The following is a 27,341-nucleotide window of genomic DNA, read 5'->3' on the forward strand; positions in this document are numbered from 1 at the left end:
TACAGACCCTGCTTTGAAGATCATTAAAAATAATCGAGCTACGGCAAACTCTTTGGGACTTTTGATCCCTGCTAGATAGTTCTGCATCAGTTTAGAAAGTCCAGGGGCTACTCCAGTGGGCTGGCATGTAAACAAAGACCCCAGTCCTTTTTAGGCCGCGGATGGAGGTCCATCAGGCAGCATTCAGGCCAGAAGGGTCATCAGCCCTCCAATTCCTCTTCCCCTGCTACAGTGGCCTCTAAATCACTTTAGATTGTTCCTAGTGGTGCTTGCCCAACCTATGGGGGGCATAATTCAGCATTTCCTCCCAGATTGGCAATCCAGCTCATCAGACAGATGGGTCTTGCAGATAGTTAAAAATTGCTATAGTGTACCTTTTCCGCCTGTTCCACCCACTGTTTGTCCCACACCAGGGTGGTTGTCTAATAAGCTTCTGTACATTCTGTTACAGGAGATGTGCCTGGTGCTCTCTAAAGGTGTAATTGAGAGAGTTCTGGACTCTGAAAGAGGTGGGGGGATTTTTACTTTCGCTATTTTTTTTATCCAAAAGAAGACTAGGATCTCCAGCACCTGCTGGACCACTCACCTTTGAATGCCTTCCTGCAAAAGGACAAAGTCAAAATGCTCATACTGGCCTTGATCATTTCTGCTTTGAACCCAGTCAACTGGATGGAGTCTTTAGACATGCCAGTCACGTATTTTCATATACTGGGCTTGCAGTCCCACAGATGTTATCTGTAGTCCATGGTAGGCCAGGAGCACTTTCAGTTTGCATTATCCCTATAGGCCTCACCAGCACCCTGGGGTGTTAACAAAAGTCATGGCTTTGGTTGCAGACAATCTTCAAGGTCGGGGTCACCTGCATTCCCATACCTCGAAGACTGTCTGTTGAAGGCGGGCTGCCACAGTCAGTCATAGACCTCTTAACACAGTTGGGTTCATTAGCAACTAGCCGAATTCCCATCTGACTCCATCAGAGTGTGTTCCATTTGTGGGAGCAATCCTGGACACAGCAGTAGTGTACACAGTGGAGTTCCAGGCTTTCACTACTCTGAAACGGGTCCAGTACAACCCTGATTTTTCAAGATTGGTCACAGTGATAGCACCTGTGAAGCTTCTTAACCTCTTGTGTCCTCCTTGTGATCTATATGGCAGGTGGCAAATGCAGGCTCTCTAATGGATTTTGAAGTTCCATAGGACCCAGCCTCAATGTAATCTCACTTACGTTATACAGGTTGCTGAGAAGACTGATGGAGACATTCAATGGAGGCTGCTTGAAAGCAATTGACCATGCAGCAGAACCCTCTCCCGGCCTCATCCATAGCTGACTGTGGTGACAAAGGTGTGTCTCCTGGATAGGTCATCTGGGAGAGTTTGAGATTAGGTGCCTCTGGTCTCCGGCAGTGGGCTGATTTCACTTCAGTCTGCTGGAGTTGTGGGCCATCCATCTGGCTCTGAAGGCCTTCTTGTCAGATATAGGGGGAGGCTGGTGCAGGTTGTCATGGACAACATGATTTCCATTCGATACTGCTAAAAGCAGGGCGTAGTGGGGGGCTTGTGTGAGGGGTCTTTGGAGGCTGGTGGACCGCAGGGCATTATTCTGATCGCGAATCACTTGTCAGGGTCTCTGAATGCCAAAGGGGACAAACTGAGTAGGTGGTTTCTGGTGCGACATGAGTTGCCATCTACGTCCGAGGTGGCCAGGAAGTTACACCATAGTGGGAAAAACACTGGCTAGAATATTTTTGCCACCCCTGAACGTGTTGTGTCAAAAAGTCTGCACATTGGAGTTTCCTTAAGAACACTTTTGAATTACTCAGCGTCTACTGTGTGCGGGACCAAAGGTGAATTTCTTCACATTTGCTACCATCCACATCAATATATGCAAGACGCCAATATGGTTTTGTTCAATTCACTAAATACTTATGTGGATATCAATGGCCATAAAACCTGGTACTACTACAACCTTCTCTTAATCAAGGGTTAGTAATGCTTTGCAATCAGTGCACAGTATGCACAATCGGAGAATCTGATATAATTTCACATTTTAACTAAATAAAGATGTTATTCCAAACCCTACCACCAGGAGGAACGAATATGCACAGCGTGCACATTTTAAATAACTTTAAAGTGCTATTATTACAGCCTCGTTGTTTGAGCCTTCAAGTTCTTACCACTGAGTGTGAACTATTTTTAAATAACATATTTATTAAATGTCTCATTAGCCCATGTCTATTGCTTCAGGAAGTTGATTGCGTTTTTAGCCTCTGGACTTTTTGCCTCAGAAACTTTCCCTGTTGATTGTCTCCTGGTTAATCATACCCTGCCTGGGCCTGACTGGTTGCTTGTTGAGACCCTCTGCATGGGTGGCGTAGGTGGAAATGGTTTGCAACTTTCTAGTAATCCAGTTAGTGGTCAGTTTGTGAAACGATTGTAAACTACAAGCAGATCACACAAAGAACTACAGCTGTGCTCGTCTCGTGGGCAGGTAGTGCCACGATTGTGAGGTGCTAGCAGATTACATACACAAATACAGCTGTGCTCGCCTCGTGGGCAGGTAGTGCTGCGATTGTGAGGTGCTAGCAGATTACACACACAACTACAGCTGTGCTCGTGGGCAGGTAGTGCCGCGATTGTGAGTTGCTAGCAGATTACATACACAAATACAGCTGTGCTCGTCTCGTGGGCAGGTAGTGCCGCGATTGTGAGGTGCTAGCAGATTACACACACTACAGCTGTGCTCGCCTCGTGGGCAGGTAGTGCCGCGATTGTGAGGTGCTAGCAGATTACACACAACTACAGCTGTGCTCGTCTCGTGGGCAGGTAGTGCCGCGATTGTGAGGTGCTAGCAGATTACACATAACTACAGCTGTGCTCGTCTCGTGGGCAGTTAGTGCCGCGATTGTAAGGTGCTAGCAGATTACACACACTACAGCTGTGCTCGCCTCGTGGGCAGGTAGTGCCGCGATTGTGAGGTGCTAGCAGATTACACACAACTACAGCTGTGCTCGCCTCGTGGGCAGGTAGTGCCGCGATTGTGAGGTGCTAGCAGATTACACACACCACAGCTGTGCTCGTCTCGTGGGCAGGTAGTGCCGCGATTGTGAGGTGCTAGCAGATTACACACAACTACAGCTGTGCTCGTCTCGTGGGCAGGTAGTGCCGCGATTGTGAGGTGCTAGCAGATTACACACAACTACAGCTGTGCTCGCCTCGTGGGCAGGTAGTGCCGCGATTGTGAGGTGCTAGCAGATTACACACACAACTACAGCTGTGCTCGCCTCGTGGGCAGGTAGTGCCGCGATTGTAAGCCACCTGCGAATCACACAGCTACTGCTCTGCTGGTCTCATGGGCAGATCGAATTCTGGGCAGTATTCAGGGTTTTCTTGCGGTAAATGCGCACTTGAACTTCAGGGAATGTTATGTGCTGTTCCGTTAGTGAGTGCAGCGAGACCAGAAACGCAGATTTTTGTCCTGCTCTGATGAGCGCAGGATTAGTTTGTGGGTGGGTGGGCAGGAACACTTGATTAGCTTTTAAAGCTGAAAAACAGATGCTCTTAACTCGGGGGAAATTGTAGGTTACGAAAACGACGGTGATGGAAAAATAAAAAAAGATCACTCAAAAATATCAAACGTCTGCAGAAGAAGATAAAGTAGGAAATCCTGCTCCATTAGGCCTGTGATTATCTGTCCCTGGGCTCACTACTCACATGCCCGGCATTTGTGGGTGCCACCTGCAAATACCACGCTGCGGACTACACTAAGTAAATGAGGGCTGCACCAGGTCATTGATCACGGTTCAAATTGCCTTAATGTAGCCTGCAACTGTTGCTTTCTTGTTTGCAGCTGTTCGAGAAGGGTGACTCCCGAAGCCGACTCGTTGGCGGCCACTGTTGTATCTGCAGTTAAAACTGCCCGCAGTGTATAAAGTCAGTCATTTGTTGCACTCAGTTCAAAGACTGTCAGCATTTCACAGCATTTTAATATCAAACATTTAATATAGTTCGAAATAAGAGATTAAGTGGGGGGGGGGTTCTGTGGATGCATTGTTATTGAGGGTAGACGTATGGCTGTTTACACAATACTATTGTACTTTGGCTTCTGATTTCTGCTCCCTCCTTGTTGTGCCTGTGACTCTTGGGGTGGCTTACCAGCGGTACTTGGTGAAAAGATGCCTGCCATGAAATGCCATTGGATTTCTGTCTTTCGTTCTCTGCTATCCACCGCTTCATGGAGCAGCCTCACAAGTGTGTTCCGTGGAAGTAATGGGCAGCCACGAAGTCGTGCACACTCCTGTTCTTACACATTTGGCCCACAAGCTCTGGTGTGACAGAGCGGCTCTATTTCACTCCGTTGTCTATCCCTTCCAATGCTGAACTCTCTCTCCCACAAGCCAGTGCCTGGACTGTAACCATCACAGTAAAAACGCGATCCCTCTGATTGCTTGCATTCAGCACCACTCGTTTCTTAACCACCGTCACCCCCACTCCCACCACACTGCCTGCTCTTTGATGCGCCGAGTATTCATTTGTTAAATAAATGCCAGTGCTTATCTTGTTTTAACATTTTATGTCTTTTTTAAGCCTAATATAGAATATACTGTCTGAGTGGTGTGCCCAAAAATTTCACAGAAGGCTTCTGCCAGATGTCGGAGTTGCCCAATATCAAGGCTTCCACCTCAAATCTTTCCTCCACCACCATACAGTGCTTGTCCCTTTTATCTCACTCTTTTTCATCCCCTTGCCACTTGTTCTGGCTTTCTTCCTCCATTCTCCTTTAAGCTTTTTTTTTGTTCTTGCTCTGGGTCAAAATCTTAGGAGGATAAAGAAGTGTGATTCCCCAAATACGAGTGCCTGTGAGTACCACCTGCAACCACCGGCTCAAATTAAGAACTGGGGGCAGCTTTCCTGTATTATCACTGGCATGCACTAGAAGTGCATTATCATGGCACACCAGCACAAACTACTAGAAGCAGCACAGTACACAAACAACCCCATTCAGGCAGCCACACAACACTTGACACATTCACTCGGACACAATGAACCCATAGAAACGCACAGAGCCTGCCTTGCGTCCTCACTTCGTGACCCACCGTGCCACCACGCACACTAGAGGCAGGGGTGCGCTGTACCAATACCAACCACCTAGCACCCTGGCTTGCCGTGAAAGGTCCTTGAATTGCTGTTGACACAATTCATTTTGAAGTTCCAATGCAGCCTTTGTGTAAGTGGGCATCTAAAATCAGACGCAGGACACCGGCCGCTTGTCAGGCTGGGACTCCCCGAGTACCCCTTAATGTGCAAACTGCCACCGACCAGTCCTCGCGCCACACCCGCTCTTCTGGCGCGCCCCAGCCTCATGGGCCTGGAGCCGGGCGCTGCCGCGTGGCACGGCGCGAGCAGTAAATACCCCACCTCCCGGGGGAGCGGCTCGCGGGAGGCCCGGCCTCGCGCGCGGACCCGCACTGCGCAGAATCCGCGGCCCAGCGCGAGGTCGGCGTTCTATCGCCGCAGCTCCGCGCTCGCCACGCGCGCCCGTGCCGAGATTGCAATCTCCCGCTTCCTGGGGTGACTCTCCGTGCGCGGTTCACATCCCGCTCCCGCCGCACGTTCAAGCGCCCTGGCCCCCAGCCTCCCTTTTCATTAAAACGACAAGTTCGGGCTAATTGCGCCGGCGTGTGCGCGCCGCCAGCCCGGGCTCGGCGATGCATTGCATATTTGTGGGACGGTGACCCGCAGGTGGAGGTGGCCGCGTCGGGGTCGCGTTGCATTTGCATTCTTGATATATGCACACGAGCCCAAAAGCCTCCCCGCTGGGGCCGGCCGTGTTTGTGATTTGGGTGAGTTACGGGCCGCGCCTGTGTTTGCTCATTTGGAGGCCGCGTGCTTTCCGCGGCCCCGGCGGTGATTAGTCCTCGGCTTCCCTGCAGATCCTCCTCCTATTACCGTCTAATTCGGCGTCCGTGTCGCGGGCTCGCGAGCCGTTAATTTGTACATTTCGAGGCAGTTTGTCGGCCCGTGTTTTTGTAATCCGAGCTGAAGGTAATGAGCCGCGCGCTTCGGGGTCCGGCGCCGCCGCGCACTTAGAACAAGTGCTGGCCGAGAGCGAGGCCTTTTAAATAAAACATGGCACCTGCGGATGGGACCGGGGCCCGGGGGAGGCAGCGGCCTCCCTTCACTCTGCCGGGCGCAGCCTCCGCTGCAGCCCCGCTCGGCGGCCCGATCACCTGTGCCCTGACTGGGGGCGCCTGCCCTTCAGGGTGTGATCAGAGTTGCCAGATTTTTAGAGCATTCTCTAGCCCAAAGCCAACGAAAAAGTAGCCCAATTTCGCTACTTTAACAAAGATGGGGCAGTGGCAGGCAGTAGATAGAGAAGTAGATGGATATTTGTGGCTGGACAGTCTTACAGAAGTGGTAAGCGCAGAATTTCTGCTCTTGCGAACTGTATACCTTCTCTCATTCTTGCAGGTGCAACCTGCACAAACACATTTTTCCCGCATAACTGGAAAAAATATAGCCCAATTGTGCGTGATCTAGCCCAATCTGGCAACACTGGGTGTGATAAACTCGAGGGGAGAGGTGGCGGCTCTCACTCTCTGCTGTTGAGTGGGGCTTGCATTCCCGCTCGGGGAGTGATAAACCCGAGCGGTGTGTGGTTCACGGCCGCAGCTCCCGCTCCTCCGCTGCGGCGAGTGGGCCTCAGCTCGGGGTCTGTATTTAACCCGTAGGGCTCGGAGCTTCCACTTCCTGCTGCCGTGAGCAGGGCTTGCTTTCCACTTCAGCTCTGCGGTCACCCAGCGCCGCGAGGAGGCGGCTCGCAGCCCCTGCCTCCTGCTGTATGAGCGGGGATTACTCCCCTGCAGGGCGACGGACAGGAGGCTCTGGGCTTCCACTCATGGCATGGCTCGGCTTTAGTTCCCGTCCAGGGGTGTAACAGGCCAGAGCGGCGAGCAGGTGCCTTAGAGCTTGTGCACCCCTTTCTCTCGGGCGACTGTGGCTTAGTTTTCTGTTCCGTGCTCCAATAAATACACTTGAGCAGCGAGGAGGTGGCTCAGAGCCTGCGTTCCCATCCCTCCCTGCTCCATGTCCAAGCTCCCAGAGAAGGGCTGGTGCCAGACCGCAGAGGCCGTGGAAATGCACTCAATTAAGCTGATGCCTCCGCCATGAAAGAGCAGAAGCTCTATCATAATATACTGTGGAGCCTATCGTTTCGACTCAGCATATTGCTGCTTTCATAGAAGGTCATGATATGTGCTCTTGTGTCACTCTGTTGGCATTAACCAAAATAAAGACATTTTCCTGCTGCTCCTCTCCAGTAGCGTGTGTGCCCTCCACCCCCGGTGGGCGGGAGGGGGGTGTTATGATTTGAAGATGGTCATACAGTTCTTTCATTGTTTCCATGAGGGCAGCCACGATTCCCATTGACAAAGAAGCAGCAGATCTGAGCAGAAGAGGCAGCATTGGGGTGCACAGAGAAGCGAGCGCAAGTAGGATACTCATCCCCGTGCTTTCTGTCTGCCCGCTATGGGCTCTTACTCATGAACGTGTCCACTTTGCGCCCCCCTATAGTCTCATCCACTAGGCTTTAGACTTCAACGTGCTATTCCCGGTGTCCAAAACCGTCCACATGCCTCTGTTTAGATCATATTACTTTGTTACTGCTAAAAGTCTGGATAATCTTGGGCCCCCACGTTTCAGTATTCCCTTTTGACCGAATTTAGCCACGCATCTCTTTGTGAAAATAACTAGGACTTCTCTGACATGGCCAGGGCCACATGTTGATGCAGTTTGAAGAGCTCGGCACTGCTGCTTCCCTGTAGACTGCTAACTGTTCGTTTTGGCTTCCCCGTTTCAACATGCATGGTTTTCTGCAGTATTTCTGCTCAGAGCAAAAGGAGAGTAGGCACTGCTGAGAAAGACAACAGATGGCTGTGCCACTGTAGCAGATCATTAGGCCACAGCTTCAGCTCGAGGAACTGGCCTTAATTTAATCTCTGGGTTGTTGACGCAAATGCTTATAAAGTAATATCTTCCACAGACTGACAAGGCATTTGTAGTTACTGCCGGCGATCTGTTGCACACAGCTTTTCTCTGCCTTCCGAGGTAAAGCAGTTTATGAAATTCTAATGGAGGTGCATTCCTCCTCTGAGTCTGATAGAGGATGAAGACTAAGGGCCATATGTACGAACACATTTTCCCATAGACACAGAATGGGCAAAACTGCTTTCTACATCTGGCCCCTAGATCTTTGCTTCCTCGTGTCGAGCCATTTTGAGCCTTAAGCCAGATACTTCCTCTCAGGCTTGGAGCCTGACTGTTTAATCTAAAAATGATAAATTAAACCTGGCCCTCTTGTCTTTAGTCTTATTACGTTTACAGCTCTGAAAATGCCCACCACAGTAAATATAATCTCGGGTTAGGCGTGTCCTGTTTTACGCCCCTTGCCCTCCCTACTCTTGTGATAAAGTTGTGGGTATCAAAACTACACTTGTCAATAAAAAAAAAACTGTTCTACCTGAGAGATACAATGTAGAGGCACTGGCTACTATATGTTTGAACTAGCACTTCCACAATGTGATTTACATTAACTTCATGTGTGGAATGGAAGGGAGTGAGGACTGCCAAAATCCTTAACGGCACTGCTCCAAATCAATAAGCAGTGAAAAGCAGTGGTGTATGAAATCTGATTCTAACTTGGTGAAAACCTTCAGGTTTTCACGTTTGGGCCTATGCTTTTGGACTGCTGTGGGGTGAAATTCCCTAGCAGTCTGTCACCCACTGTAAACTATGTAGTAAAATGGATTTGAGCTGCAAATGGTGTTGCCTACCTTTTTTATTATTATTTTTTTATACTCTGAATCTGTTTTGTCAACAAAGCATACAAATATGAGTTATTCTATACAAAAGCCAGGCTACCAAGGGGCAGTAGAATATTTGGGTAAGTTCACATTCACAGACCCCTCCCCCACAGAGAGAGACCCCCCCCCCCCCATGGTGTATATGTGGGCAAGGCAGCTCTCCTGTGGGTCAAGAGACCAGGGCTCGCAATGCAGCTCCCCCACCCCCCAAAAAAAGCCTCTATAAATAAAGCCCCAAGATGACACTAGGATGGAGGGAGACTGCTGGAACTCTACAGCCAGTATTGCCTTAGGGTGAGAACAAAGGGCCAAGAGCAAGTCTGGGTGTAACAGGGTGAGTAAAAAGATGCAGCCTACACAACAACTCTGACTTATCTAGATGAAAGAGGTACCATGCAAGGAGTAGTGTCAAAGGAGGGGCGGAGAACAGGAGGGAAAGGGATGGATCGGAGGGGCGCCCATGAAGACCTGGGTCACCTGCATTATATACAGGGACACGAGGACGGGTGGTAAAGGAGGGCAGTGTGTTTTGGTCAATCAAACAGGTCAAGGGTGCAAAGTCAAGGCGGTTGGAAACAAGGGTGTTCAGGGGTGTGGAATTTAATAAAATATCTACTTGCTTACGGCACAGGTTGCTTCATAAATCTACTCGTCCTGTAAAAAGAAATCTACTAGTCCCTTTCGTAACGTAATGTGGCGACAAATTATGGCAGGAATCTCATATTAGAGTTCTGATAATAGCCTCCAATTATGCTAGGGCTTGTACTATAGTAGGGCTTGAATACTAGCAATTTATTTATTTTGCCACCTTTCCACAGATATACATACTGGAGCAAGAGGTAGCAGTAGGCAGTAGTTCCAAGGTTGGAATGCCTTTTTAAGCCTGTGCAAACCTATTAACTTGCATGTTTTAAGGGTATTCACTAGCTCTTTATAAAGATGGACGCAGAGCTTCTTAACTTCTTTATTTTATTCAGATTTTATGTACATGACATCTCTAGCAGAGCTCCTTTCCTTCAGCTCCCTTCCTTCTCTTTTTTTCCACACAGTCCTCCCACATTCTGCCTATGACCTCACAGAACCCATAACATTCTACATCACCACCCAGGTTCACAGGACATCTTCACACACTTCTCTAATCATTTCCTATGCTGAGAAAGGTCAGAAGTAACATTTCTTCCAGGGTTGGGTCAAAAGTGGTTAAAGGGACATTGAATTTAAAAACACTCAACAGATTTTTGCATGAGCAAATCTCACCTGCATATTGACTAAAATACAATTTACAAATATTTTCTAGGACTGCAGTTTCCTGGTATACTTCTGTAAATTCTTGTGAATTAATGAAATATGCAAATCTGCACTAATGCAAAGACCCATACCATGGGTGCACTTTTGTGACATTGTTTAAAAATTGGACCCCTAATTAGGTCTGGTTTTAACCAAGACCTTTTGTTTGATTAAAATTCTCTCTCTACATCTATCGACTGGCTTCACTGTGACTGATCCTACTATCGGAACTCGCTCCTACTCAGTGCCTGGATACACTCAAGACAAGTTCCATGCTCTACAATTTCATTTTACGTTACAATGATCGCAATCTGCTCTTCCAAAAGGAGCATACAGCACACAAAGTAGTTTTGTTCAGTGCCAAGATCTACTCTGGCAATTTGTGCTTATTGCGACCCAAAAATATTTTTGCTAATACTTGTTACAATGGTGAGGGCCCAGCAGCTCCCACAACCCAAAGTTTTACAAAAGCCATGTCAAAACAAACGCATTGACAAAACCAAAATACTGACCACCAATGTTGAACCTATTGGCTTTGCCAGTGCTTGTTTATATTCATGTTTCCCATGGTCTTGTTGAAACCGGTCACACTGACGTTTAATTATGAATGTTTTGCATGCATAAACACATTTTACTAAATGATTCTTCAAGGAAATTGTACCCAAGTTTCACAGTAGTTTAGCAAACTTTTTTTCCTACTTGTATTTTTTGTGAGCATTTTATTTTGAAAGCAGAAAATTATCAATCTTGCATTCAAGCTTCTGCAAAATTATGCATGTAATCCGAGAGCATTCTGGGATCATTAGTCGGAGCCTCATATTTTAAACTTTCAAGCGTGTGTAAAAGTGTTTTTGTTTTACAGCAACCACGTCAGTAGTGCAGTCAGAGATTACAACATTTATTTAGACCACTCACCCTAATTATAAAGGCTTTGTATTAATGAACCTTAAATACAGTTTCACACATCATTAGCTTATGGACACATTTTCTCAACTGCTAACAATTTCTTTCCATGCCCTTGAATGTGGTATTGTATATTGGTAGCCAAAGAGTTTGTGCTGCAGGGGGTTGGGCCTACTTGTCCCAAGTACAAAATAAACATGAAAACTTTGTCTTTTTCCCCAAACAATATGTCAGGTGCATTGGGCAATAGGAGTTCCACAACCCCGGTGCTCCATCCTAGACATGTGTTCAAGCAAGGGCTGCCAGAGTTGGGTGAATTTCTTGGCTGTGTGGGAAAGTTTGTGGGACAGGTGTTCCACGACCAGGGTGTATGTATCATAACCTTGTGACCCAGGATGCAACCGATGGGGCAGCGGGGGTTTCCAGGCCAAGGCAACAAGCTGTTTTGCCATTCCATTCATGTGCCGGAGTAGATACCAGTCCGCATGGGTCAGTGCTTTGAGTTTCCCTGGACAGATAACTAAAATGATTATGCAGTAGTCCGCTAGGATCGGGAATCCCAGGGTGTTCTTTATATGTCCCAAGACTCCTTACAGAACACAGTAAGGTGAGGCCAGGATCAGCAAATGTGCTGGAAATCTTTTACTAGTGCCCCATTATCCAACAGGTGGCCAAAGACATGGGCAAACTAGAGTGCAGTTGGACGGGGGTATAGTACCACCGAAGTATAAACTTGTAAGCTGTCTCTTGCTGTAATATGGTCCTGTGTGTTTTGGGAATCTTGTGCCACAGGAGTTCCCACTGTTTTGTTGTAATGTCTGATGTGCTGTCCAGCTCCCATTTCGTTTGATACGGGTTGTCAGGGAAAAGGCAAGGCTGCTGGAGTACATTATATGTTTTGGAGATCAGGCCCTTCAAACCTTCTGAGTTGCGGACTGAGGGGTTCATTATGACCACGGCATTAAGTGATAATGTGGCGGCAGTACTGCCAACAGGCTGGTGGTACATACTGCCACATTGACATTGGCGAGTTGGCTACAGCCAACCTGCCAATTAACCCTTACTACCGCCATGGTGTTAGCAGCCGCCGGGCCAGAGATAACCATCTCCAGCCCGGCGACCGCTATTGTACCGGCAGCGGCATTTTCAACCTGCCTACAGCCATGGTATTCGTGGCATCCGCAACGCCATGAAAACCATGGTGGTAGGCCCTAACAGTGACAGGGAATTCCTTCCCTGCCACTGGTAGGTGGCTCACATCCCCTCCACCCCCTCCATCCACACCCCCCCTTTTCAATACCCCACCTCCCCATACATACACACACACACACGCTGACACGCACCACGCATACACACACTCACACTGGCATACACGCATTCATTCACACATGCATCCATTCATTCTTGCACACATCCGTACACACATTCACACGACATGCAGACACAGATTCACATTTCCATTTGTACATGCATACAACCACGCAAACACTGCACACAGTCGCATTCACGCACACACTCACATTCATGCACACAACCCCACACGCACAACACCCCTGTCGGAAGCCAACTTACCTGCACCCAGGGGGCTTCCGTCAGGGAACAGGACTGGTTGCTGCTACCACTAGCAGAACACTGGCAGGATGTATCATGTGTTATGATACGGCTGGCGGCGGTCTAATGGCGTGGTGGTGCTGGTGGTAGCAGCGCCACTTTACCACCATCTGCCACTATGGCTACAGCTGGATTTCCGCTCTTCTTGTAGCAGAAGTCCGGCTCTGGTCATAATTTGGCGGATGGATGGTAGCCGCGGCAGTGGTCTTTTTGACTGCCGTCACTCCAGCGGTAGGCAGCTTATACCGCCATTGTCATCATGTGGGCCTAAGTCCTCAAAGGTTTTTAGCGACCTGGCCACCCCTAGGACGTCGGGAGGAAACATTGTCTATTTGAGGAGATGAAAATATTGTTGGCGGAGTTTATTAGAGATTTAAAACTCTGCCTCAAACTGCCCAAAAGATTTTATTGTCTGGCCATGAAAGAGGTCCTGCAATGTCTGGCATTCACCCTTGTCCCAGTTAGAGAAAGAACCTAAGCGGAGTGCAGGTGTGAAATCTTTGTTACGGGCTATGGAGGTGTTTGGGGAAGGGAATGTATTCAAGCCTCTTTCCACTGCTACCCCATCCCATAGCTCAAGGACCACCTGTACTGGGTATGCTATGTATGCACTACGGGGACAATGGCACTTAGGAAGCCAGGCTAGGTCCAAGAGTGGTCTGTAGGCGACCACTCGATCCATGTGTAACCAGTGCTTTTCACTCTCCCTGACCACCCACTCCAAGATGAAGCGTAAATGGGCTGCCTGGTAGTAGTCTAGGAGTTTAGGGCAGGCAAGGCCTCTGCAGTCCCTAGGTACCCTGAGCAGAGATGTCTCTCGGCTACTTCCCTTTTCAGATAAAGGAGTGAAGATCACCTTGCATTTGCTGAATGTCCTATGCTGGGATAGGGGTGGAAAAAAGGTGAAGCAGCCGAGGAAAGATGTTCATCTTGACCATGTTTCTGGACCCAGCCCAATCTTGGAGAGGATGGCGTGGAGGAAGGCCCAGCTAACTATCAAATGCCTTCTCTGCATCTAAGGACAGGAGGAAAGCAGGTATATTATGCATCCGGACCTTTTCTACCAGATAAGCAAGGTGTCTGCTGTTGTCTGGGCTCAGCTGGTGGTGGATAAAGCCTTCCTGGTCCAGGTCAGTTAATCCCGCAAATAGATTCCAGCTGATTGGCCAGTGTCTTGGTGTAAATCTTAGCGTCTGCATTCAGTAATGACAAGAGGAGCCTAAATTGGGATTGTTTCTCGGGTTTAGGAAGTAGCGTAATTTCAGCCGCTGACACAATGGGTGTGAGGCCAATGCCGTGGTTAAAGGAGTTGTAAAGGTCGAGCAAGTGGTCTTTCAGGTAGTGGTAGAAAGGTTTGTAGAAAATGACTGTCGAACCATCTGGGCCCAGTGTCTTCCCAAAAGGGAGACCCAGAGAGCTCTCGAGTTCCGTCGCTGTGAAGGGTGCTTCCAAGTTCTGAGCTATCTGCAGGTCCAGGGGCAATCGTGAAGAAATAAGTGAATAACTGTTTTATCTCCAACCCCCTGACACCTCCCCTCTCCCCACCACTACCAAGATAACCCCCCAATAGTGTCTGGTAGTAGGCCTGGAATGCCTCCCGTAGAGGGATCTTAGCAGGTTGTGCGAGAGATGTGTTCACACGTATGATCACACATGGAGAGGCAGGAAGAGGGGCATCTTGTCTGACTCTGCCTTGCATCTGCACAGCTCTCTGTGTAGATCAAACCCAGATTGACTGTGGCCTGCTGAAGGTTTATAATTCAGCTCCACAAAAAAGTCCCATTTCTATTTAGCTAGAGTAAATCTGTAGTGTTCAAACTGGTTTGCTCTTCAGTTATTGTGCCTAAATTCTGAGTTTGTGACCTAGCAATTGATAGACCAGTAAATGTCAATGAGAGTTCTACCTTGTGCCAATCAGGAATCTGTTTTTAATTCTACATATTTTCTTGTGCTGTCCTTGATGAGAATCATCCTGTGAGCTGCCCTGCTGTGGGAGTCAGTTGCTGTGCTGCCCTTCTGGCAGAACAAAGCTATCTGAACTCAATATATGTGTTCTACCAGTATTAAGACAAAGTGGCAGGGGTGAGTGAAATCTCCACAGCTGATAAAACCTCTTTGGTAAATAGCTTGCAGGTCTTCCTGACACAGGACAGAGGAGAAAAGGAAGTCCTGTGGCCCAGTTTCACACACAGTTACTATGAAATATTGGAGGGAAGCAACCAGGCTTAAATGGGCGGGACGAAGCTCAGAGGAGAAATGTGCTGTAGTTTTTCTTCTAACTGCCATATTTGACTTGTCTCAGAATATTGTGCAAATTATAGGACAGCCAGTGGGTATGGCGAAAATTCTTCCAAAAGAAACCTTTCCCATGCTGCCTGTATGAGACTGCACCACAGATGGCGTTTTCGTGCGGGTTCTTCTAATTTGATCCACCGGCCCAGTTTACTCTTTTATATTCAGTGCTTAAAAGTGGCAGTGGACATTTTTCTCAGTACTTAAGGAAACAGAGGCACATAAAATGACTATTGAAAACAGTGTTCTGAGTTGGGAAAGTCACTGTTGGAGCCCTAGTCCACAGAAGTAGCCATCAGCCAACCTCTTCTCTTTAACTTGATGTTAGTGCTCTCTTGCTGAACTTCTGTCCTCATGTTGTGATATGTGTTTCTGCTATGTTATACGCGGATCGCACTCTTACTGCTGTGTTGTTTCTCTTATGAACCCTGATGTGTAGACCTTTCTGCAAACTAAACGGAGATAAGCATAGCGCAACTCTGCGGGATCAAGTGGTACCTAAGTTGAAAGTCTGAAATGTCAGCATTGGTTTACTGATGACCAGAGTTGCCTTACCTTGCTGAGTAATGTGCAGTGCGAGCACACGCATACTCTGGTAACTCTTTCCACAAAATTTACAATGACTTTGTGCACCGCATTGGTTGACGCCTCTGTGGAAGCACTCATCTATAGTGCAGCTAACATTTGAGCGAGGGAAAGCGATCCGGCACAGAGTAGCGTATTGTATTCTAAAAACTCATCGAGACCATGGAAATCAGTGTATCGGCAATCCCACATGCTTGATGGAAAAAGGGCTCTCCGAGAACACATCATTTAGAGGACTGAAGATTGCACCTTTTCCTATACTTCCAGCTGTGGTTGCAGATGCCATACATCTTTCTACAAATCCAAATTCTTTTGGGTATTCTCTATGGAGTAGTCAACGTTCAAGTAGATTGTTTGAAGGCAGTTCTCCGCACTCCCCAGCGCCTAACATATTTAATGTTGTTTTTGTTTTCAATTTTCAATTATCATGATGCCATTAATATTCAGAGCATGTGCAGTAGCTTGTGCACAACCAACATTTGAATTCGCAGTATGACCACAGAGCCATTTAAATACTTTTTCTGTTTGAATTTGCCAAGTAATTGATTTTGCTGTTAATTTTTTACCTTTTTTCTCAGGTTAGGGTTGTAACTTTACTCTTAAGATCTCTGTATGATGACCATCTGGTGGGCTTTCGTCTCCTCAGGAACGGCTAGCGACATAAGGCTTAATTAACAAAATTATTTGTTTTGGAATACATGGGCTAGGGAAGGGTTGACGACATGCAGAATGCATCCTCTTGATGGATGCTGCTTGTAATTGTGACATGCAAGTGATCTTTAACTCATTGCTCCTCAGAGTTGTTCAAGTGGCCTAAAAGCATCTTGTACCTTATTACCAAAGACCGACTGTTGCTTTGGCAGACCATGTATGCTCTTCAGTAGTTGAATGCAGGTTCTACAGGCTATTATATACTGTGTGGAAGGACTGGGGGCTTGTTGAGCGCTCCATTAAAAGACTGACATCTGAGTGTATAAAATATGTTACATAGAAGGATGCAAGATCTTCGTATATTGTGATTTATAAGGACTGTTGTCAGGTTATGTAGCCACTTGTTATGTGTATTGGAAGGACTGATGGCCAGTTGCGTATGCAGCTTTTATGTGCTGTAGAAGGACCAAGGGCAGAATATGTAGTCAGTGTGTGTTGTATTATGGCTGGAGGTAGGTTATTCAAGCACCTGGTATGTGCTATAGATGTGCTGAAGGCAGATTATAGAGGATCCTTGTATGTGTATATTTTATTCTGCAGTTTAGGTATCTTGTAGATTCACAACTGTGCATTATTCTGCCTTCTAGTGGTTGGGTTGTGAAAATGCCCCAAGTTCTGCATTTTTTTCTCTATGCTTGTGGGTGTGTACCTGAGGAGTCTTTTTACTTTTCCACTCTCCCATAATTGACATTGAGTGGAGTTCCACAATGTCCACTATGTGGTCCTTCTGTTGGATTCTTTTTTTCTACTGTTGGGTTCAGAAGTGATGCAGAACGCTCAGTGGTCAACAGATGTGTGGAAAGCACAGATGAACGCCAGAGACTGGTGTTCTTTGACACAACGCACACCATTCCGTTGAGACGAAAGTGTCTTAAAAATAAAGGAGACGCTTTTTTGGGCTACTTTTTGTGGGGGGGTGTTTGGGGACTGGACAGTGCTTAGCTCAAGGTCAGCTGCAAACCCAGGGTCTCTTCAGGTTTTTGACTCCAGGGGCATGGTATGAACGATTGTCCAAAATTAATCCACGAGCAAGCACGTAACTTAGCTTGAAAGCTATTTTTGCCTAAGGACCATATTTCTGAAGGTTGCAAAGCTTGTGAGGTTTTCTTTTTCAGAACACTGAATATGAGGAAAAACCCACATTGGATACATTATGCCAAGGCTTAAGCAAAACAACCTAGGGTTCTCAGACGAAGAGTATGGAACTGAAGAGACTCGGGTTGTGCAGCCTAAGCTCTGATGTGAGATAACCAACGCCATTAGACCCTGAAATTGAAGACGACATGGACGCAGTGCAGAAAAAAATCTTAAGATGCAGAACGTGTGCACCCACAGTTCCTTGCTTGTCTGGGAGGAGGCAAGCGGACTCAAAGCCAGGAAGCAACCGTCTGCATCAAAACACTAGACAGCCAAGCCAGTGCCTAAAAGCAAGGAGCCCTCTGGGTCAAAGTCAAGACACCAGAGCGAACAAACCACCAGACTGATCTTCAAAAAGGGATTGCGATCAGAGGTAGAACAAATGCATAGAACCCCAAGGAGTAAGTGGACATACCTGCTCTGTCAAGGAAGAAGTCTGTATCGATTATATAGTCACCACTGCCTGCAAAACATCTAATGCCACATGCTCCATAGATCACACCAAAAAAAAGACAGTAAGAGGTTGGGGACAGCGGGTAGAAAGATGGAGAGGGGGACTGCAATGAACTGGAGAATAGCCAACTGGTATAGCCAGCAATAGAGGGAAGAAATAGAAGAACTCACTCACCGTAAACAGGAGAACCTCAACCTTCCACAACAAGAGATAGAAGACCTGTTGAAGAAGCGAGCAATAGAGGAGGCTCCAAGGAATGAGCACACATATATTTACTTAGTATACTTCTTAATACCAAAGAAAGGCTTATCTATACGACCGATCATGGATTTGAACTTTCTGAACACATTTGTGAAGACACAGAAGATGAAAATGACAATACATCAAAAAGTGATTCCAGTCATGGAAGAGGAAGACTACATAGTGACCATAGATTTGAAGGCTGCAGATCCATATCAGTGGGAGTCATAGGAAACACCTCAGATTTGTCATGAAGTAACCCATTACGAAGTCACAGTGCTACAGTGCAGAATGAAATCAGCAGCAGATTGTTCACAAAATGTCTAGCAGTAGTCTCCGGACTCCAGAGGTGCTGGGATGTACATGTTTACTCCTGCCTAGATCACAGGTTGATATAGATTAGCTTGTTCATGTGATCCCAGGAGAACATAAATTGGGGTGGAGATGGTGTTCACCCTGAGTTTCTTCATCAAATTAGAGAAAACATCCATGAGCCCTGCCCAGCAGAAACCTTTCTGGGAGTGAACCTGGATTCGTTAAAATAAGGAATTTCCAGCACAATAGAGGTGCTTGCAATAGGGAAACAAATTCGCCTTTGTCAAACATCAGTCTCTGGCAGTGGGGGTTATGATGAAGATGGTAGGGATGATATCATCTTACATTGTGCTCATATCCGATGCTAGATTACATTTTAAACTGATACAGAATCTACTCTCAAATCATTGATAGCAGGTGATTAGTGATTGCCACACGCAAAGTCACACAATATGTTCTGTGGTGAATGATGCAGAGCGTAACAAAGGGCAGGGATATAAGATCCCAAAGCCCAACACTGAACATTTTAACAGACGCATCACCTTTTGGTTGGGGTGCTCACTTAGTGAATCTGGAACTTGGAGGGTCAAGGACATAGGAAGTGGCAGTCAGACTCATAAATGTCTGTATTTCTGGCATTAAAGACCTTTCATACACACAAAAATGGGAAAGGTTGTATAAATACAGACTGACAACACCACAGCAGTATTTTGCCTTAACAAACAAGGGGGCATAAAATCGTATATAATAATGACCAGTACAGATGTTGGAAATTGTGACAGAGGAAAGATAATCTCTAGCACCAATATAAATTGTTCTTTTGGTGCTGCCAACAACCGGGGGGAGGGAGGGGATGGTGGGAGAAGAAGAGGGGGATAGGGAAAGAAAGAAAAACCACAAGCATCCTATTATGATGCCACGCCTTGCTCAGTATCTCTAGGTTCAAACCTGAGGAACAACAGTATCGCATCTACCTCCCGTTTGACAAGGAACACCTCTATAGGGCACAGGATGATGAGTTACTGTAATAAAAAATAAATAAAAAAAAACAGAAGGAGACAACAAAATCCATGGGTGCTCTCTAGGGCATAAGTTACAGGCGCTCCTTTTGTAGGCAGCCATTTAGGGGACGGGTCACTTCCCCCTGACTAAGCACATTTCTTCCAAAAAAGCAGCAGGCTTACACCGTCAGGCCGGGAGAGGATGTGTTAGAGGTACCTGCAGAAGCAATTACCAAGATAAGGGAGGCTCCAACAAGGGGCCTGCCCCTACAAAACTATGACTTACCATCCATCCCATTCCCCACCGATCAAACATTGCCTGTCCAGGGGGTGGGGGGTGCTATGCCATATTCTCCATTAATGGCAACACAACACCTCAGACAACTAGATGCTAGTCAATATACAGCATGACTGACTACTGTTTCAAAGTGCATTCCACCCCTCGTATCATCCCCCCCCCCCCCATACCCCAACATAAACTCTGACCGGATACCTCTTTTCTCAAGAAGGGGTGCATGTATACAAAAGGGGGCCATAAAGGTTGTACCCCACAACATCAAGGCATATGGAATGCTTCCTCATTCCCAATAAGGAAGCTCCCTCAAATCAATAAACAACCTCTGGCCCCACAACCCGGTACATTATTTTAGAGTGTATACAGATAACAGCACTCCAGGTAGTGAGTCCTTTCCTCCAACTAGAGAATTTTATGACAGCCCTCAGTCTCAAAGATGCATGCTCTAATATTCCCATCCATCATGATGATCGGAAGTACCTTAGGTTCATGGTAAGTGGTCATCACTACGAATTCAAAGTACTCCCATTCGGGGTATTCACAGCCCAACAGTGTTCAGAAAGTGGCAGTGGTGGTGGTGCAGGGGGCATTCACTGACTCCCATACCTCGATGAATGGCTCATTAAGTGCAGCACCATGTCCCAATACATTGTGCACAAAAATAGAATGGTGTCCTTGAGTCCTATGTTGGAATTCTTCATAAACGCCACCAAATTCGACCTCCTCGTCTAGCAGCTGCAACCTTTTCTAGGCGCCATACTCGACACTCACTGCCAAAGTGACCCTAACGAACAAAGGGTCTCAGCTTTTGAGCCTCCTGCCTGTTTTTCAGCCAGACTGTCTCCTACCAGTGTTTAAAATTGTGCGCCTTCTGGAAGTGATGGTGCTTTTCATTGCAGTAGTCCCCTATGCAAAGCTACACATGAGCCCTTTTCAGTAATGTCTGGCTGTCCAGTAGTCCCAAGGCCGGGGTCAATGAGACGATCTAGTGTTTATTCAGGCCAAGGCGCACTGCGGTCTCCAGTGGTGGTCAGCCACCATAATGGTGTTAAGACAGACTGAGTTGCGTATGTGACCATTATTATGGATGCCTCTCATGGGCTAGGGGCCCTCTTATCCCACCATGCCATCCAAGGACAGGGACCCTCTCACCACATCAACTTCTTGATACTCTTTGCTATACAGCTGCCAGATATGTACACCCCCAATCCATAGGCAGTGCACTGTGGATGAACTGGCCAGGGTTACTTGTGAATGCTTTTCCATCTCTCGCACTGCTTCCATCAGGAAACGCAGGCAGCATCTCTCTTGCTCACAGTTGCACCTGACATGGGTCTTCAGGAACTATCAGTCATCCTTCACAAGAGGCTTCCTCTCAGACCAGACCTGCTTACGCAGAAACCCAGTGAGAACCGCACCCACAACCAGCACAACTCAGTCTAAAGTCCTAGAGTATGGGTACCTGACCTTCCCCTGGAATAGATGTCCATCCTTGAAGAGGCCAGGCGGGCTACAACCTGTACCTCTCATGTAACTAATTAGAAGAGGTTTGTTCATTACTGCATTGTCAGTAACTCAGACCCTTTAAATCTACCAGATATGGTTACCCACCTTCTCCAGTTGCGAGACAGAGTTAGCCTATAGACCCATCTACCTCCACCTAATGGCAGTCGCAGCTTACATGCAAAACAAACAGTATACATTTTTGTTCAGGATACCAGTGGTCAAAGCATTTATGGTGGAGTTCTCCTACACCTCCAGCCCCGATCTGAAATCTCAACTCTATTCTTAGCAGGATTTAGGGTTTACCAATTGTCCCATGCGCACATTGCGGGTTACTGTGCCTTTTCATTTGTTATGCATTATCTTTAAAGCTCATTAACTACAAAAAAAAGTTCGGTCGTCCTCGCATTGCTCTTATTCTGTCTCGCTATTTTGCGGTGATCCTTGGATCCGGTGCCCGCACGTTCTGACTGGTGAACGTTGTGTAGTCGATTGGCGATGCCCCCGTGCCCGCTTTAGAACTTTGCCCAGCATCCATCCAGGCATCACGCCGGAAGCAGCATCACCTCGCTGCGGGTAGATGTTGGGGCGTCGAGGAAGACATTAAAGCCGGCCCTTTCTGCACGTGCTGCCCTGTTAACCAGGATCTACAGTAGTACAAAAATGAACTTGTCAGGGGTTTATAGCCATATGATCTATTGTATAATATTAATCCCGCTGCAGTATAAAGTCATTTTTCATCTCCCTTTAAATTAAGGTCGACGTTCTATTACTGGATTTATACTTGTCCCAGGATTAAAACATAAAGGGAGAAATCTTCCCTGCTAGAATATTAAAATTAATTGTAGGGTAAGCAGGGCAGGCTCGTAGAAATGGTATTCTCACCAAAAGCCGATAATGGACAGTTATTTCTCCTTCCCGCTTCCAGTCTTGCGTGAAGACTTGTTCTCAGTCCGAGTTCTCAAGCCCTCGATATCGGGGAGGTGATTCCAGAAGGGACACTGCGAGGCAAACTGGGTGTTATGTTTTTAGGCGGTTCTGAGTTGAGCTACTGCTGCTCACTTCATGTTTTTATCCGAGTGTCAGAAGCGTGCCACGCCCATCTAACACAAACACATCTGTGATCTGCGTCACGCTGTGTGCTTTGTAGCAGGCTCATTAACCCTATCTGCTACTTTGAGTCAAACCTGTGACTGGATGGAACCCAGCATCTCCCCCACACTTGACCACTAGAGAGATCTGACCTCCATTATAATCCACGAACCCCGCAGGCACACAGATCTCCGTGGCAGGTGTAAACTGTTTTACACGGCAGCCTCTTTGTGACCAGTTGTGTAATCTAGAACAGATTTGCTGTCGCGTATATCCTCCTTGCCAGTTTCCGTGCAGCGGATTTTTTTCTGTGTATCCTGTATAAGTTGACTGACACTCTGCTTTCCAAGCTGTGCCCCTCATGACTCCACCACCTTTCCTCAGCCACACCTTGACTCCCAGTTTATGGGTTCGTGAACTAACTTTGCAGTTGCAGCACGGGTGCCAGCTGTGTTCTTTACTGGGGAGCTGCAAGCCAGGAACTGTATGGAATAAAATGGGCATTGATTTATGTTACGCAGACCTGCCAAATTATGAAAAAATGCCACTGTGTGAGAATGGTTGGGCTTAGTACCATGTACATCCCGAGGCATCTCCCCCCCTCCACCAAAAAAATCTTCGGAGGCTACCACCGATGTTCTGGAGAGACTTCACATCCCCATAATACACCTTGGCTGTGCAGAACCTCCAAACAATTAGCTGCAAGCCTGCTGTTTGCAGGGGATTCCATCTGACTGCGTGTAGGCGCCCACAGTGAGATACCTGCTCCCCCCCCCCCCCCCCCCCCCCCCCCCCAGGTCTGTGTGATGGCAGCCGATATGGTTTGACACACATTACATGTGTGCGTTGGAAGGTCTGCTATGGAGCATTTTGTAGTAAGCTCCCACCCCATAAGCACTACCCGGCATCTCCTCTCGCTAACGCCTATCGCGTAGCAGCCGTGAGACTGTATGAGAGGTAAGCCAGACAGGGCCTGAAGCATGAGCAACAGTGTGGACATCAACAGAAGGTTACCACTTACAAATTACAGTCTCCACTTCTAGGAGCATTCTCCTATGTGCGTGCCTTTGTGTGGATTCCAGTGTGTGAGTGATGGGTTTTGTAAAGAATGCTCGAGTGTCGGGATTTCTGGTCCATTCTTTTAAAATGCTGGACCTGGCACAATTGTGGTACTTCTTGACATATTATGCGCATCCGTGGAATTCCGCTTTCCTTTCCTGGTAAAATGCCGGCTCTATCTTAGTAATGATAATTGGGATCTTGTAGGGGTCCATGTATGATGCTCACCCATGGTAAAAGCATAATAGCGGTAATTGCTGGTAGATTGTATGCATCCAGTGATGACTTCTTCCACCCATCATAATGCTGTTCCTTGGCTGATTGCTTGTAATTCCAGGCAGATTGTTGGCAGCCATGGCATGATGGTGCGTGGCACATATTTAAATAATTACGATTATATTAAAGTTCCGGGAGGATTGGAGAAGAAAGCCTTCAGTGTAAATGGATATATACACTGGTGTACACAGAGCCACCTGCTCTGTGAAACCCTGGGCAGATATCTTTGCCAGTTTCTGGTTTTAAGACAGAGGACTCTCAAGGTGGAATCCAATTATTTTGTAAATGCCTTGTTTTCAAAATATGCCTGGCCATGCTTGAAGTTACGGCCAGTTCATCAGACTAAAACGCATGGTCTGTGGAACGGTCATCCAAATATTAAGTTGTCTTTAATAAAATATTTGAGATTTCTTAGAACATGGCTTTTGAAAAATCTCACTATTTATGTTGCATTTTTTGACAGGTTGCAATGTGCAGATTCACCTAGGGTGTTATTGGACTCTGTAGATAACAGAGGTCATGGATTTGTCCCCTTTCTAAATCCTGCGACTGTTAAAGAGTTTGTATGAAGGTTTTGAGCGGTCTTTGAACTGCAGCCTCACCAAGGGATAACTTTAAGATCACTGCTTTCGAACAGGATCCAGCCCCAGTAGGAGTTTTTTTATTTTTAAGTCTGGCCTAGAGTCCGCCCTCGTTGTTGCACCATCCTTGTGTAATAGTAACATCCCTACATAATAGTGCACGCTATCGTTTATAAAAAAAAAATGTTAACTTGGGTCTTGCAACAAAAAGTTATGCATCCCAGAGTACCATGAGTGCAGTCTCGTTCCTTGTGGATTTGCTAAGGAACCCGAAGAACATAAATATTTATACATGTACCTAGAGAGTTTTGAGTCGGGCCTCTTCCGTCATTGGCTATCTCAACTGTTGTTCAAAGTTTGCTTCTGCCCACTACAGCGTGGAAAGGTAGGGGATTTTAGACACTTTAGACCAGTGGTCTTCAACCTTTTCTGTGATAAGAGCTACTTATGCTCAGTGAATCTCACCAAGAGCTATTAATATTATTAGTTTTCTAATAGTGACCACATCATGTAAGATTACATTAGTGGCAACCATATGCAGGGTTACTACCTGCGATCACCTCATTGCATCAGACATGACTGCCAGCAGTAATGTAAAACAAATGTCAATATGGAATGCTGCTACATGGGTAATAAATAACTGCTATAACTGCAATGCCCCTGGCACCAATGTAATAGCATTCGCAGAAACTCTTCCCATTCCCACATTATTTATCATTCAAATATCTGGTTTACATATATTTGGGAAATTCAGCCATTTTTCTTCAAATATCAGCTCATGAGTTCTTAAAAAAAAAAAAAAAAAAACACAATGCACATTGTTGTCTTGAATATACACTCTTAATTTTGCTTTACATATATTATTTCAACCAAGCAAACACTTCTAATTTAGTAGGCTGGGCTGCACACCGGAGAGCTTCTTGCAGGTAGCTGGAGACAGTGGCTCCCTTGCACTGAGAGTAAAATGAAGCGAACTTGAGTGCCAAAGAATTTGGGCCAATGTTTTACTTTGAATTTTTTTTGTTTCTGTTCCTTTTGCTTTTTACATATTTTAGTCATCCTTTGTGTTCAAAGTATTTCTTCAAATCCAAAGGTTTTTCTTAGCACTAGTTCTAATAATATTTTCTGGCGATGTGCAATAAAGCTATTTTCTTTAACTTATTTTCAAAATCTATTTGTTTCTGTTACACTCTAAACACACCATTAAAATGTATTGAAAATTAAAGTATTAAACTATCACAACACCTTGTCAATCTTGAATCTGTTTGTTATATGCATACGCCTATTGAGCTTCTACAGGCAGCACTTGTTATACGCAGTTGAGCTTTAAGAAGATACTGTTGAGATCCTCCTGTCTAAATGTAAATAAATAAATAACTGAGCTTATTCTACCCCTAGGAGGGAGACCAGTCAGCTGTGTAAGTTACACCATCTTTAGTTACAGTGATTCTCCTCCTTGTACTAAACTGCCTTCTTCCTACCCTCTGGCACACCTGTTCATTGTTCTTCAGTAGGAAACGGTTAAAATCCAAGTTTATTTTCCTCTCGAGCCATAATATGTGATATGTAGGCAGCGGAGCCTGCAGCTTGGCGCCTGCCCCTATATGGGGATTAAAAAGGAGGGTAGGATGACAAGAATTTATATGATGTGTACATGCTCTTCAATCATCGAGTAACCTCACAACCATTGATCGTTAACTTCTGTGCCACGTTTAATGAGTTTAAAGCTCATGGCGGCCTGGCATTTGGCTCTGCGTCAATCCCAGTTTCGCTCGAGGTCACGTGCGCTCGCGGAGCCATCACCACTTGTCCTTGTCCAAATCATCAGGGCATTCGGGTGGTAAGAACAATAAGTCAAAACGGAACAAACGTTCTTCGACTTCACCCCGTTGCTCGGATGGTGCAATGCGGGAGGAGCGTCATTGCTCTAGGCCTCTGAGCCTGCTTCCGGGCTGGTTCCGCGCCTCCCCAAGTTTCCAGAGCTGGGCCACCCCTACCCAACACAGAGTGTTTTACAATATCATGCATCTCATATTTGGGCAGTGCGATCCTCCTGCGATGTCTTTGGGCCTAGGATGGTCAGCAGGGCCTCCCTCTGGTTCTGCGCTGGCGGTTTTGGCCCTGGCTCTGGAGAGCACACCAGGATATGTTACGCGATCTTCCCTGGCACCGGTACAGAAATCGAAACTCCCGACGTCAGTCGGGCCCACGATCGACATCGACCCAATACTGATTCCTGACTGACCCGGAGATGGAGTGATGTCCGATTGAGACTTCGGGGATCTTACTCCCCAGGTTGGATCCTGACCCCTACACCTCTGGATGTGGTGAGAGTATGGAGGGGGCGCTGGACTCTTTGGAATATCAGCTAGATGACCCTGATGTAGACTGGGCTCAGGAATTTGGTGAAGCCAGTGGTTTTTACATCTCCCCTGACGCTGACATGCTTTCTCCCCCTACCGTGGCTACAGAGGAGGGAGCTTAATATTCATTGGTGGTGAGAAGAGCATCTGTGGTCCTGACCCAACATCCTATGCCTGAGAGTTTGGTCATCCAGGCTTCTTCCTCTTTTGGCGCATTCCCTTCCGCTCCCCTAGACAGGGAATCAAAATAACTGGACCATCTTGAGAAGAAGTTATTTTCTTCCTCCAGTCTGGCGTTGCAGCCTGTGAACACCGCATGTCTTTTGGCCGCTGCTAGATGCCTGGGGGAAATTCTAAGGTAAGGAATCTGCAGCTAGAGTATGTGTTCACCAGATAATTCAATACTGAAGGTAAGTAACTTGTTCATTAGAAGAAAGAAACCAGTGCCTGTGTGAAGATCAGAAATAGTATTTTTAGACTAAAATGCAAAAAAAGGAGGTACTAGCACAGTCCAATTTGTAAAAATTCAAACAATTTGATCAGAGAAGACTGCATGGTGCTTTCCAAATAAGAAATGGTAACTAGCCTGAAGAGGAAACAAGTGTGGTTTCGGCACCCATTGAGTTCACTCTTCAGTGCCGGAAAAGGAACTAATTGTTGAGGTAGCTGTTAACATTGAGCCTCGGCCTTTCGGAGTGCAGCTGGGTAAAGGCTGATTTAAGGCAGTGGTGGCGCTAGGTGGCTTATTTAACTCAAAACGTTTTACATGTTCGTGGCT

At 46.7% G+C, this 27,341-nt stretch overlaps 1 protein-coding gene across 1 annotated transcript in view; it reads left to right on the forward strand.

Annotated features, from left to right (window-relative positions):
• Positions 1-27,341, forward strand: part of ZFAND3 (zinc finger AN1-type containing 3) — a 451,339-nt gene that overhangs the window by 152,755 nt on the left and 271,243 nt on the right. The gene's annotated exons all lie outside the window — the stretch shown is intronic.

Source organism: Pleurodeles waltl, chromosome 5 (genome assembly GCF_031143425.1).
Source record: "Pleurodeles waltl isolate 20211129_DDA chromosome 5, aPleWal1.hap1.20221129, whole genome shotgun sequence".
NCBI classification, from domain to species: domain Eukaryota; kingdom Metazoa; phylum Chordata; class Amphibia; order Caudata; family Salamandridae; genus Pleurodeles; species Pleurodeles waltl.